Raw genomic sequence first — 13,734 nt, forward strand, 5'->3', positions numbered from 1 at the left:
GAGTAGTGCGCATCTGAACAGACTGAAGGACGCCTAGAACACTGAGTGCTCGTTGACCGTCTTCCTGTTTCTCACAGTTCACTCTTTTATTGCTCAGGATACTTCTTAGTCATTGAGGCAATTTTTGATAGAGTAGTACAGTGGGTCAGATCATTTGTTCTTGGGAAAATTTGATGAGACATGTTTGAGTTTGTGTTGAGATGTCTGACTTTTGACTGCAGACAAATCTGAGCAGTTTTGAACCTCTAGAGGAGACACCTGAGATCACTGCAGTCTTTCTCTAACAGTGCAGAAGGAAAACCTGTAGACTTAATAGGGACAGTTGAACCTCCCACAAATGAAAATTCTGTCATCATTTACTCACCGGTGTGTTGTTCCAATCCTGTATGACGTTCTTTCCTCTGCAGAACGCAGATGATATTTTGAAGAATGTTTCAGCTGGTTTTGTCTCTATTATAAAAGTCAAAGGGATCCAACACTTTCAAGCTCCAAAAAGGACATAAAGGTAGCATGAAATTAATCCATATGACTTGACTCATGTAGTCCAAATCTTATAAAGTAACATTTTCTGATGAGCAGTTCGATATTTTATGCCTTCATTTACTCTCAATCAATGCACGCATACCCAATCTACATCACATATAGTGACCCAAACCTCAAATGCCATGATTTGGTCACATGACATGCAAGAACCAATGTGATTTGCTGTTAGATGATGTGAGACATTGTGAATTTCAACTTTGACAATGTGAACTTTATTTATGTTTCGCAGAAAAACATGAGGGTGAGGAAGTGATGACAGAATTTACATTTTTGGGTGAACTATTTAATTCCATTGCTGTCTAGGAGAAACAACTGAGATTTTAAACTGCCCCTATTATGCTATTTTAAAAATTTCTAATTTTGTTTTGATGTCTCCTACAATATAGGTGATTGGTCTACTCTGCTCTGATTGGTCAGATGGCCCAGTCTTTTGTGATTGGTCTACCACTTACAGCGCGTGTCTGAAATGAAATGACCATTACCAGATCTGAATTTCGCTCTGGATCTTCCATAGCACTTGATACACAGTGATATGAGCAGTAACAATGGCATCAGTTTTACCATACCATTTATAGCGCGAGTCCTCATTCTTTTGAAGCGCCGAAAGCAGCGTCCTCTCGACATGTCAACAACATGAACCAAACTCTTCCATTCTCAGCTACAACTACAGTGTTTGAAGGTCAAAGTAGACATTGTTCACAGGCAGCCATTGAAGACCATAGGCTGGTTTTATGCAAAATTGTTACGTTATTCTTTCTTTTTGGAGATAATAACTAACTTTATCTGCACTTTGATCTTTGAAACTTCGCAGACCTTTTACATTCACAAACAGCCTTATTACAAACTACATCAAAGATAACATTCAAAAAAGCATAAAGGGGCACTTTAAAGAGATTTCATTTGTGATTTTTTTTTTTTTTTTTTTTTTTGTAATTTTTCTGTTGTGATGTCATATACAGCTGCTGTCGTATTTATAATGGAGTATCAACAAGCGTTTACCATGTTTTAAACCATGCCATGGTTTGGCAGTTGTAAAGTGTGTCTGTTTGGTGATACACAAAATTGTCTGTGCTTATCAGTAACGATGATATAAATATGAAACAGTAATGTAGTGTTGTGTGTCTGTGCCATCCGCAGGCTTTTGAAGTGTGATCCATGACACCATACTCTGACACAGTTGCAGGTGGAGACTGAATGTGGCCGTGGTCTCGACGTAAGTGCTAAAACTGTGATTGTGAACTTGTATTGATTTCAGGCAGCTTTAGGGAATTGATCCACTGACCAGCTCCTGTCTGTACACTCATGACACTGCTCTGATGCATTTTCACACCATATGTGTGTGCACAGGGGATAGTGTCAGAGAGGGCCAGGCACTTACAGAGCTCACTGCATCTGTGAAACTAGTGTCATAAAAAACTCAATAGTTCTATCTTCCTCTAGAGTTTCTTGTTTGTTTTTTCACCCTCCGTATTCTACGCAGTGAAAGCAGCAGGGTTAACGGAGTAGTTCATACTCTTCTTTCATACAGTATGCTTTGAGGTTGAATATGGATGCACAAAAACCTGTAATTTCTAGGAATGATCTAAACGATCAACCACTGATTGGAAGTAGCTGAAAATCACTTGCTTTAATTGGATACGTGGTCTCTCAACTTGCTGATGACATAAACAGATCAAATTTTGTTGACACAAAACATGCGAGAGTGCTCACACCGTGAAAGGTATGGTGAAAAGCTCAGCGGCGGCAGCAGTGTCTCAGTCTCCACCAGGCTAGAGTAAAATAAACTGTAGGTTCTGTATCACTCCCTTTTGACTAATGTGGTGGGTACAGTCACCAAAGTCAGTACTTGTGGTGCTTTTACACAATGTCAGAATTACCATAATTATGAGATTTCGACTTGTAAACACGGTTCAACTCGTAATTACAACTTGTAAACTCGACTTGTACCACGTGACTGCATAATTACGGCAAGGTGTGAATGTATGTGAAGGTATGTGAATATGTTGTTGTTGCTGCATTCAAGCCAAACTACTTTCAAAATTTAGCTTATACATTTAGCTCTGCAGAACAGATTGTCAGCCATTTTGGATTTAATGTGAAATTTCGGAAAATTGCAGGAATATACAGTACAGTCAAAAAGTTTGGAACCACTAAGATTTTTAATGTTTTTAAAAGAAGTAAAAAACAGTAATATTGTGAAATATTATTACAATTTAAAATAACTGTGTACTATTTAAATATATTTGACAAAGTAATTTATTCCTGTGATGCAAAGCTGAATTTTCAGCATCGTTACGCCAGTCTTCAGTGTAACATGATCCTTCAGAAATCATTGTATGCTGATTTGCTGCTCAATAAACATGTATGATTATTTTCAATGTTGAAAACAGTTGTGTACTTTTTTTTTCAGGATTCCTTGATGAATAGAAAGTTCAAAAGAACAGCATTTATCTGAAATACAAAGCTTCTATGTAGCATTATACACTACCGTTCAAAAGTTTGGGGTCAGTAAGAATTTTTATTTTTATTTTTTTGAAAAGAAATTAAAGAAATGAATACTTTTATTCAGCAAGGATGCATTAAATCAATCAAAAGTGACAGTAAAGACATTTATAATGTTACAAAAAATTAGATTTCAGATAAACACTGTTCTTTTGAACTTTCTATTCATCAAATAATCCTGAAAAAAAATATTGTACACAAATATTTTGTACAATTGTACACATTAAATGTTTCTTGAGCAGCAGATCAGCATATTAGAATGATTTCTGAAGGATCATGTGACACTGAAGACTGGAGTAATGATGCTGAAAATTCAGCTTTGCCATCACATGAATAAATTACTTTGTGAAATATATTCAAATAGAAAACAGTTATTTTAAATTGTAATAATATTTCACAATATTACTGTTTTTTACTGTATTTTTAATTAAATAAATGTAGCCTTGGTGAGCAGACAAAACTTCTTTTAAAAACATTAAAAATCTTAGTGGTTCCAAACTTTTGGACTGTACTGTAGTTGTGGATTCATGTGACATCATGCAAAGACATTGGAGATTTTTGATTTCTTGACCGATGTTTCCATGGCTGAGGATTAAATTGATGGTAAAAAAAAAGAAGAGTATCATATTGTGCATTGTCAGATTTAGAAGAGATTTGATTGGTCCTGTATGTTTGGTTATGGCAGTTGATCACATGGATGTGGCTATTGTGGGTCACAGTCATAGCACCAACAGCTGGCTTTACTGTGTGCATGTTTTAGGTCATTGCATGTTGAAACGGAAGCTCATGAAATGCATGAGTAGTGTTCCTCTTTCTGTTCGTTTTCGTTTTTCTTCATCTCATTGGAGTGACAGAGGGGATTTATGACTGAATAGATGTAATGGAGTAACCCTTTTGTGAGGACATGATCTGATACAGGATAGGAAGCTCTTTAGTCAACTGTAATATAACGCATATCAACGTCTAAATTCTGTGTGTGTGTGTGTGTGTGTGTGTGTGAGAGAGAGAGTGAGCAATGTGTCTGACTCAGCATTTACTGTACAAATGTGCTTACAGTTAAAAGAAATTCCTGGTTATTAACTTAATGTCCAGGCTGGTGTAACAGATCTATGGCATTCTGTCAGTTATGATAATATCAGCTTGTTCCTCAGTTTATGGAAAACATGTATAAAGCAATCATTTTTGTCATGTTCACACCACAGGAATTGGGAACAATTTTAATTATACAAATGCCTTTTGGGGGGGCTAAATTACTCCTACTTCAGAGTAGGGTCTAACCTAGCACAATAGGAACTTCTAGTGATGCAGGTGTATGTTGTTTGGCCGAACACATGCCATACGAAACACAGGCACCCGCCATTTTAAAAACGCTCTGTAAACACACAGTTTATGTATACTTGCTCCTTGAACTAACTCCATGAACATGGAAAACAGCGAGATGGACCAGGCACTTCTCAACCGATCACGACGTCCTCCATCTTGCAGTTGTTGATGTTGTTGAATGCCACACTTAAATGGCGCCGCAGTTGGCCGGTTTACATCTATTCAAAGTTCCTACTGGCAGTGTGAATGCAACCAGGAAAATGGCCCTAGGGGAAAATTTAGTTCTCGGGGGACCATCCTGGTGTGAAAGCCCATATTGTTTTTCACTGAAAATTGTATTGTACTTTGTCTACTCTTTAAACAGCATTATGGTAAAAACAGAACACTAATACTATGGCAACAGCTTTCTTACCTGTACCTGACGGCGTTTTCCTTCAGGCGGAACTGAAAGAATAGCTGTTTCTTGCAGTTTTTCCCCTCTGTTTGGCCTAAAACACTGTTCATGGTCATCCAGTTTGAAATGTTGACTACAAACACAGAGATTTTTCAGATTTTCTGTCATGGCATTCTCTCCATATTTACAATTCTTTGCGGCCTTTATCCACTGCCTACAACACGCTGGATTCTTCCCTGGAAACCGAAAGTAACTCACTCCCGCGTTTACTCTTTGAATTCTTGCACCTGGGAACAATACAAGTCGACACCATGACTAAAATTTTGTTAACAAGTATTTCCTACTAAATCAAGGCGGTATTTGACTCTGGTAAGCGTATCCATAGCAGACTGGTGGGAGTGGCCTTGGATAGCAACATGCCCAGTGCATTATGGGTGTTGAAGTTTTCCTTTTCTCTAGTTTTCTCTGGTTTTCTCTGGTAGCACCAATTTAGAAATGGTAGAACTAATGTTAAAGGTGGAGGAGCTTTTTTTTCCTCTGTTTGTTCTATGTAAACAGTGCTTCATGGATACTACTTAGTTATGTCATGTTTATTTCTGGTTAAACTTACAGGATACCACAACATGAGTCAACAAAACTAACCAGCATTACTTTTTTAGCTTCTCATTACATAAGTTGAAATAATGAATAACTATAGACAAAGAGGGTTGGTATGTGATTTTATCACATCAATATCATGTTAAAATGTGAAACGTGCCGTTTCTGGGTCTGTAGCTTTAAATGCTAATGAGGAGGAGAGAGGCAGGGCAAGGTGGAGGGTGGGTGTGTGGCCTTAACCAGCTTGCGGCCACTGTACCATGCGCTAATGTTGACAGTGGATGTATTGCAATGGCTCATAGACACGGAGTCGTTCAAGCTTTCAGTTTGACCCAGAATCTGATCCGGATGAATAAGTTGCAACTCAGTGGCTACAGCAGGACGTCTCCGAATGGTTAGTTTAAAACATTGTGTCTGGATACGGTACTTTAGTTGGTTTATGTATGCTGTTACAGTTATTATAATGTAGCTAATGCTAGCCTACATTGTTGGCTTTTCATGTTGCTCTGATTTGCTATCGTATATATTATATATATAATTATCAGCTAACCAGCGCCACTAAATTAGTCAGACCTCTGCCATTATCACAAATACCTTTTCGGATAGGTGCCGTTGTGGAAAATGTGCTACCATGCCAACATCATTTATTTGTTTACATATTTTATATTTCATAAATCTTGTTTTTAGAATCTTTCTTATTACAATTACATCCAGCTCTGCAATCTGGAAATGTGGATATTGCGTGCACCATAACACCAGCAGCAGAACGGTTATCCAAACAACAAAGAAATGTTACAGCATGTGTATTCACACACACACACTTAATGCTGTCTACCTTTACATTAGCGACAGTAACTGGGCTGTATTGGCCCACGTTGAGGAAACCGTTGTTGGTGAAATGTGTGGCGCAGACATAAAAAACTATGGGAAGTTGTATCGGCGCATTACCAAAGAAAATAAAATTAACCCACTGTTTCTTCATAGGCTCGGATGAAGGAACTAAAAAAATACTTAGGTTTTAATTTGTACATCCAAACACTGAGCAACTGCCATGCTTCGCTCGTTTACAAGCCATGATGTCTCTCTCATGATGTCTTGTGCTCGAATCTCACTGTAGTAGCTCATTTTCTCATGGGCGGGCAAAGCAGAGAAAGGGGAGGTAACCTTTCCCCTTATGACGACATATAGGGAAGATTCCAGATTGGGCCGTCTGAGCTTTCATTTTCTCAATTTACACAGGGCTCGGTTTACACCCATCGCCTTTTCTAGCCACTGGGGGACCATATGCAGGCTAGGGGAACTCATATTAATGTTAAAAAAAAACTCATAAAGTGAAATTTTCATGCCATGGGACATTTAAGTGTTATTATAGTGGTGCTTTTGACAGTGTTATAGTTGCATTTTTGTTTGTTTGCCATGATTGCCTGATAGGCGTCCATTGTAAGTGTTTTTGCATGTTTCCCTGTTCATATAGCATAGTAAATGAATCCACAGGCTACTAACTGTTAAGTAGTGTTTAAACAAATTTTACAGCAGGTTAGCATGGGATCACTCTGTGGTTAATTCCCTTTAACCCATGGACTCATGAGGTTCGTCAGGTCTCTAGACATTTACACTCAATGAGCTCATTATATAGAGCACACTCTTCTCTGTATCCATAGTTACTGCTGCTCTTTCCCATCCTCAATTCATAATTAACAAATATTCTTAGTAAATCAGGTCACATTCTCAGAGCTGCTTTTAGTTTTGCAGTATATTTGCAGTATTAAGTTCTTGTTATAACTCAAGACAAGAATGAAGCTGAACAGTATTATCATACACGATTATAGAATATAGCCAAAATATCTATTGTCAATTACCAAAAAATTAGAAAAGAAATGTCTTAAACAAATTCATGGATTTAATAAAAAATAGCACAATCACAATGTGACACTGGATCAACATCTAATCAATACAGACACTATTTTCTTTATGAATAAATATCCCTGTTCTTATTGTGCATGTTATTCTAGAGAAAACAAAATTTTTTTGTCATCTAATTTTTCCACCTCCACATTCTCCGCCTCTGAAACAACTTCTGGAACTATAGACACACAGTTAGCCAATTATGAGCTGTTGCTTACAGGCACAATGGCACTGTGTTTATTGAGGTCAGACGTACTTTCCAAACAGCATCTCATGACCTTTGTACTCCATAACAAATGCAGTGAATTATAACATACTCTGGAAAACATACCCAGGCCATTTCACCCTAAAATCCAAAGATAAGAAATAATGTGTGTTTTAACTGTAAACATATTTTAGGAGCATTTTTTTCCCTTTTAACATCATTTTATTATGTTGTATTTCAAGACATTTGTCAGGTTTTTGCCCTTAAAACACTCTTGTGGATTAATTTCTTACACATCTCATCCCAAGCCTCCATTGCTAATTCCAAAACATAATTTCATAACTAGTAACGAAGGCTTGAGCCTTGATAGCAGAATAATACCGTTAATACAGTTATTAGAGAGAGAGAGAGAATAAGCCGCATATGTGAATTAGCCTACCTGCGTCCTAGTCTGCGTCTCTCATGGCAGCAGTGTCTACTGTCTACTAATAGCGAAACTATAAGTTTATCTCAAGAACTGCACAGTTAATACCTTGCTGGTGAGTCGTATATCTTTTCAGTTGTTAAACTATTTTACTGATTAATTTGTCAGAGCAGCACTGACCAAACGTTTCTGTGTGAGTGTGTGTCCGTATACGTTTGAAAGGGAGAGAGAGAGCGCGAGAGAGTATCAGGACACAATAAAACATATTTTGTGGCAAAAATCATGACAATAATTTGTCGTTTTCAACCTGTTGTTTACTGCATTTATTTGCTTGGTCGGTGTCATTGTGGGTTTTCTTTTGCGGTTGTAGGCTGTAGTAGGACCTATTGAAATAACGGTAAACATTTGGCGAAGTGATCTGGAACTGCATTGCGGTCAAGAAGACCTGCTAGAACTACTTTAGCCGTGCGTTTCCCTGAAAATAATTGCACACCTTAGAACGTTGGTCAACCAATCAGATCAAGCATTCAACAGCCCTGTAGTATAATATTAAAATATATTATATATATTTAACATTGATTAAAATGACATTGTCAGATTTGTGACCTTACTTTTTATGTAATGCTAAATCACTGCTGTTCACTTTCAGAAGTTGTGATGTTTTCTTTTCCCAGAAAAAAAATAAACATATATAACATATAACATATATATATATATATATATATGTATATGTATATGTATATATATATATGTGTATATATATATATATATATATATATATATATATATATATATATATATATATATATATATATATATATAACATAATATGTTTCATAATATTTTGAGTTTCTGTTGATGCAATCGCTTTCATTGTATTAACTCAAATTTTTTAATTTCTCTCAAAATTAAACTTAAATTTTTAAGGCAACCAGGTAACTTTTTTAAGTTAAATTAACAATTCTTTTTTACAGTGTATATCAATTTCAGTTTTCAGTTAAATACATTTAAATATAATTTAAATGTACACACCTAAAGCAATATTGTATCGCATATTGAATATCGCATTATTTAACAAGTTACCGCATATCACATTTTTCTTCAATATCTTGCAGTCCTAGTTTAAAAACACTTAATATACAGAGGAACAATGTATAATACCTATACAATATACACACAGTAAAAAGAGTATACAACGTATATAATATATATATATATATCACAATAAACATTACACAAAGAGATTGACAATATCACAGTACAGCACAGAAATGCACAGTTACAGTATATAGATAGTGTACAGTGTTGTGTGACGTACTGTCATGTGTGTGAGTGGTGTGGCCTGTGTCAGATCACTGTATTATGGTGTATCAGTTGCAGTTCAGCAGTTTTATAACCTGAGGGAAGAAGCTGTGCATAATATGTCTGGACGTTTTACTTTTGAGTTATTTTGTATTCTAATTACTTATTACTTAATAACAAAAAAAAAAAAAAAACATTGTGTGTGTAGAATTTATTTAAATGGTTTAAATAATATATCATTGTTTTGTCACATTATAATAATCACAGCAGGGGGTGCTTATTTGTCATAAAAATAATGTCACTATGCAAAAATCTGAGACTTGAAATACACTTCATTGTCATTATTTAAAATATAATTTCCAGACAACAAAAATGAGCGTCTATAAAATTCCTGACTTGACAGAGGAAAAGCTGTGCGGGTTTGGTTTTATAGACTGAACTCATTTGCCTTTGTTCAGGTACGTTAAGCCAAGCGGTCCATTTGGGTCTGCAGATTTGACTATATTTTGTAGTGAGGCCACAGAGCATGTGGTGTCCTTAAGCATGCAAATGCAGATGGTTTTGTCTAACATACTGTTTTTTTTTTTTTTTTGGTACATATGAATGGTGTATTTGTGTACAGTATATGTGTTTTAGTTCATAGTTTGTGGTGTATAAATTTCTGGCACTGTGCAGCAGAGCAGGTGCGTTTTAAAGTGGGCCGAGACCTAAGCGCTGATTGCACCTGGACTCTCGCTCTGCATCTTTTTATCTCAGTTTCTGTTCTGCTCAGATTAGTCGTCTGATTATGTTCACTCTTCAAATTCACTTACAGGTTTTTAGATCCCTGCATTGTGTGTTTGTCTGCTTTAGTCATATTTTGTGTGATTTCATAGCAGTGATGTGTTCTAGTTCTGAGAGCAGAGCAGTTATCCTGAGGGTGTTGATATCCTTTACGGTCACATCTACCTGCCCTCGCTCTCAGAAACCTCTGACCACAGAATGGGGAGGAAGCTCTTCTAATCGAAACCCTTTTTCAGCGACTTTCTTATATGAGCATTCCATATTGATTTCAGATTATTGCAGTAGCTTCTGGATAATTTATATTCTATGCATTTACATTTTGAAGACAAAATAAATAAGAAATGAAAGGTAGAAGCTAAACTTAACGTAACTTTTCGATTAAAAACCACCTTTAGGCTAAAGGTACCCCTAGACATCGCTATATTTATGAACTAGGAGATTTATTGCTTTTTCATAAACCTTTGCAGTCAATACACAGACATGAAGGGCATGGGAATTTTATCATCATGAAATTATATATTGAGGTATAATTTTGTCATTATACTATATATTTTAAAGTATGATTCTCAATTTAAACAGCTACAATAATTTTATTTACATTACATAATTTAGACATTTCTGAGCACCTAATGCAACCCCTAATTTGTCAATATAAAACAATATAGGATATAACAGCCATTATTCGGAAATTACAAATATCCCAAGTGTTCCAAAACCATACGATTGCTTTGTGTGGGAACAGACCCAAAGGTGAAAAGACCCACAGGTGTTCACCATCCCCATCCACCGTAATGCTCAAATTGGTGTTAATTTCATTAACAAAAACTATAACCAAACCCTTTTTCCATGACTAAGACAACACTGACATCATTAAACACCTAACTGTGACTATATCAACTTGCAGTATTGTGGATGAAAAAGACTATACCAAAGTTTAAATAATAAAAACTTAAAGGCATATTATGTAAGATTTTTAGATTAAAATATCTAAAAACCACTAGAACAATGTTATATATTTTGTTGACTTGTGAACTTACACTATCCCAAATGTTTCCAATAACGTTTCCAACAATCCAGAGAAATCAGCTGTTTTAACCAGTCTAATGGTCCGTGTCATTGCATCACCTGTCAATGACGTCATATCCTCACTACCCTTGATTTACTTCCGTAGAAACCATGGAAATGCCAAAGACGCTGCCTTTAATGTATGTTACATATTTTATTAGACAGATGAGCAACTGTTTGGATACTTTTATCGAAAACTAATCAGTTATAAAGCTCAACACAGTTAGTCTTATTGTTTGAATCTCTTGTTTTCTTGATGTTTTTTTTTTTTTCAGTATACCATTTCAATAGCATGATTTTTTGACAACACTTTTCTGTCAGGTCACTAACATGGCATAATCGGATGCGGCTTTATTTGTAGTAACAGTAATACAGCATTTTCTCCACCATACAATATATTCTAAAAATTAATAGCATGCCATTTAGTCATCCAGCTTTTATTAATATAATATTCTCCTAATATTGATCTGCATTTAAAAGAAAAAAAATTTAATTTGTAACTATTGGATTTACTATTATGATTTTCACTGTTTTAGCATTTGAGAGAAGTTTTTTTTTCTTACCAGTTTTCATAATATAGAGATTGTGTTAATTTATATGATAATATTATAAATAAGGGAACTAGATGAGTAGATAAAAAAACATGCGTGTGAGTCTTGAGTGTCTGTCTTGATTTGTGCAATAATTCTGATGACATGTAAAAAAAAAAATCTCAAATGGCAACAATCATGATCAAGATTACAAAATGAAGGAGCATTACATCAGCTTTGATTGTGAAATACCATTGGCTCCATGTGATCTTGTGACCGATTGCATCATCGTTCCTCACTGTATGGCTTCAGAAGACTTTGAAAGCAACAGGAGTTTGTAATACCTTTGTACTTTTGTACTGTTTTTTTTTTTTTTTTTTTTTTTGGTCACTTTTACAAATGCAAGAAATTACTCTTAAGGCAAACAATTGAAAGCAATGGAGTTCCTAGTTCAACAATAATGCCTGTTGGTGTCTTGACCATGCTTCAGTTTTAGACGCATTGGGAATAAGAACGGGTTGAAAAATGTCATAGTGTTTGTTTTTTCTTTGTCATTTGTGTTTACAATAATATCTTGGCAACACAAGCATTTTGACCAGGAAGTGCATGTGACTCTTTTGAGTGCTTTTCACTGAGCATTCTCAGATTTACTACAGACCTTCTGTGTGTCTGGCAAGATGGCATTTTGTTTGGGCTCAATCTGCGGTTGCTAGGCTGTGGGTTGTCCGACATGGTGCTTAGCATCTCCTCGCTAATCTGAGTCTAGCTGTTGCATGATACATCAGAGCTGCCTGTAAATCTTCAGCTTTTACTCGGAGCATCAGGTGAGGTTAATGGAAGGTGAGCAGGTGGAATTCATTCAGTTTCTGCTGTTCTCTCTCTTTTACTGAAGGACTTGAATCTAAATCGTGAGTACTGAACATATCTACAGCTCATACTTATAGATCTGTTGTGTTCCTTTAACCATTATAAGATACATTTTTCTGTAAGTAGATTAAAATATACAAACATTGATGGGGATGTATCTGATTAGGCTAAAGAAAAAAATCAGTGTATATCTGCAGTCACACATTTGGTCTATGTTGACAATTGTGTCATTTGTAATTTTAAATAATTGTTCACTCATCTTGATTATAATACTACTTTTTTTTTTTTGGCTAAAGTTTGCTAAAATAGCGAAGTACTCCTTTACTCTGTTTCAAGTGAGAATGCTATATCAACAGTTCATTTATGGCCCACTTTTAAGCTAAGTTTGTCTGGCCAACTGAGATGTCGGTATGGAGATATGCATTTTTACTTAATTTCATACACATTCCTCATTCTTCTACTTGTTTTCATTTAGCTTTCAGTATCTCTTCTGTTATCTAGGGCCAGATTCATAAAAATCTTCTTTAGAAATGAATAAAGAAATTTCTTAAGATATATTGTTAGGTATATTGTTAAGAATGTTTCTTATAGCAGTTAGGAAGTTCTAAAATATTTTGGTAAGAACATGTTTGGCGGTTCGGTTAGAGTTTTACCAAATTTCGAAATCAGCAAAAAGTCACGTCACGCATAATCATAACCGCTTAATGTTTACATGACCTATTTTTGGTGTCAGAGTACTGGATCACATCCCTGATAATAGTTAAACATATTATATGTAGGATACATACATATTACTATTACTAAGGATGTGCGTAATGTAACCAATGTTATGTTGTAATGCTTAATGTTTGAAACATCCTAATAAATTCATTATTAAACATTTTACCTTTAGGGATTTAAGACAAGTTGGAGGACATCCTAACTTGTTAGAGGTTATTTGCTATGATTTTAAAGAACATTCTTTTCAGGAATAAAATTATTTTGATATTTTTCTTTTTAAGTCTTTAAAGGGGACCTATTATGCCCCTTTTACAAGATGTAATATAAGTCACTGGTGTCCCCAGAATGTGTTTGTGAAGTTTCAGCTCAAAATACCACACAGATAATTTATTATAGCTTGTCAAATTTGCCCCTATTTGGGTGTGAGCAAAAACACATTGTGTGTCCCTTTAAATTCAAATAAGCTGCTGCTCATTTTTAGAAGAGCGCGGAGCTTTATCAGCTTGCGCTTTGGTTGCTCAACAACAACAAAGCTGGAGAATCTCACGCAGCCAAAATGGTGATTATCAGTAAC

The 13,734-nt window shown here is 35.5% G+C and overlaps 1 protein-coding gene across 10 annotated transcripts in view; it reads left to right on the forward strand.

The window, feature by feature from the left end:
* The window catches only part of tex2 (testis expressed 2), a 51,912-nt gene that overhangs the window by 5,261 nt on the left and 32,917 nt on the right, over positions 1 to 13,734 (forward strand). For 5 of the 10 annotated variants that reach the window (XM_048190807.1, XM_048190735.1, XM_048190799.1 and 2 more), the window contains exon 2: positions 1,681 to 1,756. The exons of 1 other annotated variant lie outside the window; for it this stretch is intronic. The gene's annotated coding sequence lies outside the window, so the exon portion shown is untranslated. Of the gene's footprint in view, positions 1 to 1,680; positions 1,757 to 11,852; positions 11,911 to 11,942; positions 12,482 to 13,734 lie in introns of those variants that run through there. 4 more of the 10 variants (XM_048190787.1, XM_048190774.1, XM_048190763.1 and 1 more) reach the window with 4 other exon arrangements.

Source organism: Megalobrama amblycephala, linkage group LG1 (genome assembly GCF_018812025.1).
Source record: "Megalobrama amblycephala isolate DHTTF-2021 linkage group LG1, ASM1881202v1, whole genome shotgun sequence".
Classification (NCBI taxonomy): domain Eukaryota; kingdom Metazoa; phylum Chordata; class Actinopteri; order Cypriniformes; family Xenocyprididae; genus Megalobrama; species Megalobrama amblycephala.